Consider the following 7,184-nt stretch of genomic DNA (forward strand, 5'->3'; position numbering starts at 1 on the left):
GAAAGACAGCTATAAAGAGAGAACATTTATTTGAAAAATTTTTATGGACTTCTTGTTTTAGGGGACAATTTAAATTGTCCAGCTAAACTGAGCTTCATGTCTTTGGAGTGCAGAGGGGATGTGAAGCAGTTGGAATAAACCAACACAGACTTGTGGAGGAACATTCAGACTTCACACAGAAGGAAACCCAGCTGTGAGGCCCGGGTCTGTCTGTGAGGCCGCAGTGCTAACCACCGAGCCACCATGTCGCCCTGCGTCCTGTTCCAGCTGCTGAGAGGGGGACAACGCTGAGGTTGGACGTGGACCCTCGCTTCACCTTCTTTTTGTCCTCAAACTGAGGAAACGGATTCATTTCTTTTCTGAGCCCCCCCTCATTTTCTGTGGGACCATCTCCTTAGAGACCTTCTCCTCTGGTACGAACAAGAGCCTCCTCCTGTTCTCAGTTTCTTGGCCCTTCGTTTCTGGAGCATTTTTGTTAAGTACTCCACCTGTTTTCACAGAGACTTGCTTCATTTGTCCCCGCTGCAGAGCTCCTTAACCTCTTACTCCACACTTTGGAGGTGAGCTTTCAGCACTTCTATCTCAGTACTTAGAGCTTTGTTGTCTGTCAGTTGTACAGATTCCTGGCCCACTCGTCGAAGTCCTGAGTTGATGGAGTCTCCCTTGAAGTCATGTTATTGTTACAGTATATCATGTTAAACCTTTGTGCATGCTGTAAATTTCAGGATTAGAATTGTCAAAATCCAAACTGATGTATTAAATCTTTTGTTTCTCCGTTGCACATTGAAACATGTGTTTATGCAGGTTGAACATCTGTTTCACACGTCATCTATCCCATTTATTTCCTCTGACTTTATTTGTAGTGTAAGAGCATCCAATGAGATGGAAATCCCCCAGGTGCTTGTTTAACAGGAAGTAAAGACCAGGTATGTGCATCAGTATTCTTCGAGTCAGTCTTCATATTTTCTTTACGAATCTGACAAAGGTTCCTATTTTCGTGTGAATTATGATTTTTATGTAGCCAAAATCTCGATGATCTTCCAGTTTCATCCACTCAACAGTAATTCACAGTTGAAATAAACATACAAGATAGCTGCTGAGTATTTGCTTTGCTACTGACAAAGCTGTGAAAAGCCAAATTAAGTTCTCTGTCTTTCAGTTGACACATTGACAACACTTTGAATAGTCTGCAGTCAGTACATTGTTTACATTCCAGCATAAACACACAGGGATATTCTAGAGCTAATTTAAACAAGTGTTGCCTCTCCTGTCTCCATATTTACTTGAGCACAATGGACAAGTCTTTCTAATGAGTCCCTGTCTATGTCAGTGAGGACATCTATGATATAATCCGACACGTGGCCCAGCTGTGGCCAAGTTTGCATTGATGTGGGTAAGGACCTGAAATGAGTCATAGACCTGATGAAAGCAGCAGCTGCGTTGATGATACTGTCTCTTGAAGCATTTGTCATCTGGCAGACAACTGGAGCTAAATTTTGAAGCAATGTTTCAGGCAGACATGAATTCCCCTGGGGTAATGAGCAGAGACCTGCTCTCCCAGTTCAAATCCTAACTTTAACTTCAGGCCAGAAAATTAAAAAAGTGACACATGGATGTCTCTGTACATACCTTACATTTATGATCGCTTCTCTAAAGCGCAAAAAAATAGATTTTTTATGGGCAGTTTGCAGTAAATGCCAGAGTGCCAGACTTGTGTGTAATGTCACAGATTCAGACTTGTTTTCAGTTAATTTCAGATATGAAAAACAGTCTGCTATTTCAAACATTTTAGGATTTTCTTCTCCATTCTGCAGTTATTTAATAATTTAACACAGCAAATTATCAGTCACTAAATCATCCCCCAAACAATGATTGTCCAATCATAGCTTGGACTCTATGATAAAGAGGGGGCGTAGCACCGTGACCTCAGCCATTGTTTTGTGGACTGCCATTTTGAGGTCTCGAGTTTGGCATTATGACCATTGCTATCATGATTTTTTGGAGCCAGAAGTAAACATATTTTGTTGAGTTGTTGAAGATTGCTATTGCATTGCCACATTGCTATCCAGATAAGATCTGACTGAGATCCAGGGGACACGCTGTAGTAGTGACTTGCCAATCACAAGGTAACCAACCCTTAAGATATACCCTGTTTAATTTTTAATTTAATTCTAAATGGGACCATAACTTACAAAATGAACATCATGTGGTATAGAAGACTTGAAACTACACCATAAACTAATTAGTAAACAGTTTACTGAGGTAATAAAGTTAAAAGTAAGGTAATTTATTTCAAAAGCTTGCATGCAGTCAGACTTCTTTTTGCAACCAGTGGCATTGCCCCCTGCTGGCCATAAGAAAGAATGCAGGTTTATGCTCTTTGCACTGGCCTCACTTTTCAGTCCTGGAAGCTGAAAGTTAAGAGTAATGACAGCTGCTCTTTCCTCTTCCAGCTACTCAAGTCAAACTCACATTTGCATGTATCTGTTAGTGCATTTGTTTTCCTCAAACACTTTAGTCTTTATTGTTTTTCTAAGCTTTTAAACCATCTTATGGTTATGACAGAATGAATAACATATTATTATTTTTTTATTTCTAACAAGATTAACTAGCTTTAGCCTGCAATGCAAGGCATGTCTTGTAAGTGGCTCAACAGCTGGTAGGGATGCTGACTTTATACTTGGACCCAGGAGAAAAGTAAGGGCCTCAGATCTGTTGTTATCTTAGCAATTCAATTCAGTTCAGTTCAGTTTAGTTCAGTTCAGTTCAGTTCAGTTCAGTTCAGTTCAGTTCAGTTTAGTTCAGTTCAGTTCAATTCAATTCGATTCAATTCGATTCAATTCGATTCAGTTTATTTATATAGTGAGCAGATGTCACCATATATATGGTATAGGCTGCTTCAGGACTGCTGCCTGCAGTTTTTAGTACAGAAATTAGTTACTGGAGTATGCCATTTTACACTGCCATGTTTCTACAGTAGCCTGGAATGGCCAAACCAAACACTGGCTCAAAAGAGGGCTTTTTGTCATAATGAAATGTGCTAGATGTCAGTAAATCCTACACACTGGACCTCTAACAGTGCTTTGCAGCCATTATCTGAAGGTCGGCGTTTCCCTAAATCACTGGAAAAAGGATAAAGTTCTAAGCTTCTTTGTTCTAACTGTGATGTAAGTGCGATGGGAATGTTGTCTTGGCATTTAAGGTTTGAAATACAATATGCACTCAGATGAGAGGTGTTAACATAGCTAGTACAAAAGCACAGCAAATATCATGACATTGTTTCCCATAAATCAGCTGCAGCTAAGGTTGTTAGAGGTTGTTTATAATGTTGTGGTGGCTGAGTGTTGCCCTCAGACAACTAAATTGCATTTTGGTTGCTGATTGAGTCTTTTGTTATGTTGTAGGTGTGCCATTAGTGTGGCTTATCACTGTTTTGGGTGCTTCAGAGTTTCACAAACCAAACCCTGTTCAGAGGAAGTGGAGGACTGCACAAAACAGATCCCATGTGTACAACAGACTATGTAAATGTTAGGCAGTACTTTATTTGACAAAATACATGTGATCATGTCTCTTTTCTTAGATAAATAGAGTTTAAGAAAGCTGATGAGTGAACACTTACACAAGCTGGGTAAACAAGCTGATCAAACAGTACTGCATCTACTGGTGAACACAAAAAAAGCGCATTGTGCACAGCTTGTAACTGTCAATGTAGTATTATATTATTAGATTTCACAAATATCAAAATAATAGTAATACTTTCATACAAAAGTAAACAAACAAACTGCTTAGAGACTGTTGGCATATATCTAATAAAAGGGATGTTTGTTTTGGCCCCTTCTTCCTGTTATTTAGTCTCTGTTCATCAGAGAGAGAAAAAGAGTGTGGAAGAAGGATTTGAGACAATAACTGACCATTTTTACACAGAGTGTATTGTGGTATTTCTGCTAATATAATATCAGTGCGTTAGAGTTAATGTGTTTATGATTTTTGATGTTCTAATGGACGGCAAGCACACTGTTGTTACACATAGCATTTTGTAGGCCACTAACATGAGGATCCGGCTTGATATCTAATGACCGTCTCGCACATTGTTAGAAACTCAAAGAGGGATGTAGGAATACTTTAACTCAGATACTGCTTTACATCTACACCCTGAACAATACTGGATTTTGAAAGCTGATACTGACAGTTGAGAATTACAAAAATATGAAATATGTTAATATGATTTTACTGTTATATTTTTTATAGAAAAAAATATTTTGAAAAGGGTCTGTCTCTTAATTTAAAAATGTCAGCAAGATATCTCCTGTGCAGGGACACAAAGAAATAAAGTTGTCAGTGCTCTCTGGTGGACAAACATAGACACTGTCCAGATTACTTTAAACCTGTCTTTTGCATTTCTGTGCTACAATGTCTCATCACCTATTGGCTGCCATATATACTAATTTTAAAAAAGAAAGAGGCATTTGAACACACACAGTTTCTGTTACTGCATAGCCTGCATAAAATTCAGAAACATATTTTAGTGTACTGTTTAAATATACTACCAGAAAGTTCCTTCATCAGGCATCTGTTTTAAAATGGACGTGGTGAGGACAGAGAAGGTCTCAAATTCACAAGCATACACGCGAGACCAGCTTGCCTTCCAAAACAAAGCCTGAACAAGCTCAGATTACACGCATACAACATATGCTATATGTCACTTCTAGGAGAGTCGGAGAGTGAGGAAAGAAGTCAGGGAACGTACCTAAATGCAGCGTGGATCAAACTTTGACCTCATCCATGAGCATTTCTGCCTGACTCAGATAGATTTTTGTCAGCAATGGTGGCTGTTTAACAGTAAAGACAACAACTCCCATGATCTCATGTGCTTTTGTTTTGATCGAGAGACCTCAATTGGTAAAAAGTGCATGCTGTGCGTTTGCTTCTAACAGCAAAGTGTTAAATATTAAAGGTATGCTGGGTTTGCATAAAAATACAGGATATCCTGGAATGAGCTTAGGTCTGTTTAATTGTGTCAGTGATATAAATTAGAGCTGTCCTCAGTAATGTCCAATACATAATGTTCAGTATCAACAAATGGAAATGTGTTACAGTGTGAGATACACTGAGTGTAAAGAATCTTAAAATATGGGCTGCAACACATTAATGGATGAATATGTGAGGCCTGTGATGGTTTTCCAGTTTTAAATACAAATTAGTATCACTGGTTTCGCCACGAATATCTGGTCAATTGCATCAGTTTCATTGTGATACCTGAGTGTCTTTAAATCCATGTTCCCATGAGTGTACTTCTGGTTGTGCATTTGGTCTTAGAGGGTTGCCATTTTTCCTAGAGGCTCATTATGTAATGTGTTGTGGTGTTTTTTTGTTGTGGTGCATCTCACTAGCCCTACTGTTCCAGTTTATGGTGAGTAAAGAGGATACAGAAAGAGCAATAAGATAAAGAGAGGCAGAGCTTCAAGCCGTCACATAACACTAGCAAACGTTTTGTGAATGTTGGTGATGCTTTTGCCCCTGAAAGTTAGGTTTGCACTGCTCTGTGTGTGTGTGTGTGTGTGTGTTTTCTCACTTCCCAGGTCTGTCTACTCCGAATCCCTCGTAACCATGGAGACCGAGTTTGGGGAGAGACCAAATGCAGAGGCCTCCATCCCCAGCCCTCAGAGTGAAGCTGTGGTCAGTGAGCTGCAAGAGTTGTCCCTGAAGCCAGTCCCCAACCTGCTGCCGGTCAGAGAGAGGAAGAATGGTAAGTGGCAGATTTTGCACTTCAACCAAATTAAACTACTTTTACTTACATTGAGACATATTTGAAATATGTGTTCAGATGTAAAATGACTGAAACAGAAGTTTAAAGAAAAACCCAGGCATGTACTTAGATGTATATTTGCAAATAAAACCACATTATGGTCCCATTTGATTGAATTTGTTTATTGAACGTGAGTGTGGGCTGTTTTCGTTGTAATCTGTTTGTTAAACAGTTCAATTGTACCTCTCAACCTTACCTCTACTGCTATTTATTTATCTGAATTGTTTTGCCTTCTTCCGAATATAATGCAACTAGAAGGCATTTTGCTTGCGGTGGTCAGAGCGTCAATTATTTGAAAAACTCAGCAGCAATGTCTCTTTCCAGAAACCAAGACCCTGAGTGAGCTGTCCCTTTCGCGATGTAAAGAGGCGAAGTTTCCTAGAGGGAGGGTGGGTTTTGGTGCGCCACGGTTTTTCCAGTATCTGTAGAGCTGTTAGCTGCAGCTGGAGTTTACATTTCGGACATACTATGTCTTCCTTCGCATTACCTCATTATAAACAGCAAGTGCAAATACACGCACACTCAGGCTTGAGCTTGCTTACACAGAGAGAGTGAGAGACACTCAAACCAGTGAAAAATATTGTATACACACCATGTCTCAGCTTATTTGAAATGAGGGTAACTTGACCCAAACACGCACACTTGTGTGTTAGTTTGTCTGTAAGTAAAAATACACCAGTTATGAGGGGAGGTTCTTAAAGGTACACGTCATGATACTTTTACTCTTTCAAAGGTCAGCCTGGTTTGGAAAACTTTTTTTTTTTTTCATTTTGGAATTGTGTTTGGATTTAAGAATTATTTAAGGCCCATTTACACCTGGTATTAAAGTTTTCCTGTGATTTTTAGTGATACAATGGAGCATATGTTTTCATGCCCCCATTTTCCTTTTTTTTCATGTGCTGGCAGGAAGCAACAGAGTTAGGTTTCAGCCTGCTCAGTCGATTTTTTTCTTATGATTGTGTTTATGTTGTGCACTTTACATTTACACCTGGCTGACATCTGATCACCTGTGTTTGTGATCCATAGAATGCAAATGCTTTCTGATCACGTGGCATTCTGAGTGTATTTACACATGGCATAAACATATGCTTTTCTTTATATGTACAGATAGAGAGTGCATGTTAATGACAGGTGTGAGAAAGGTGTGAGTGAACCCACAGCTTTTCTCTTCCTGGGATCTCAGCCATCATCCTCAACCTGCATCCCATCTGCTTCACTGTATTTTTAGTGAGCACAATAAAGAGAAAGGCAATGGGAGCTGACAGTTGAAGCCATCAGCTAGTTTTTGTGCCCTGGTTTCCCACATGTCAACCAAAACCAAGTCACAACATTCTTGTTGTAATCTGTGGTAATCTGATATTTTATGTGCAGCTCACAT

The sequence above is a fragment of the Scatophagus argus genome, chromosome 16 (assembly GCF_020382885.2).
Source record: "Scatophagus argus isolate fScaArg1 chromosome 16, fScaArg1.pri, whole genome shotgun sequence".
In the NCBI taxonomy this organism is placed as follows: domain Eukaryota; kingdom Metazoa; phylum Chordata; class Actinopteri; family Scatophagidae; genus Scatophagus; species Scatophagus argus.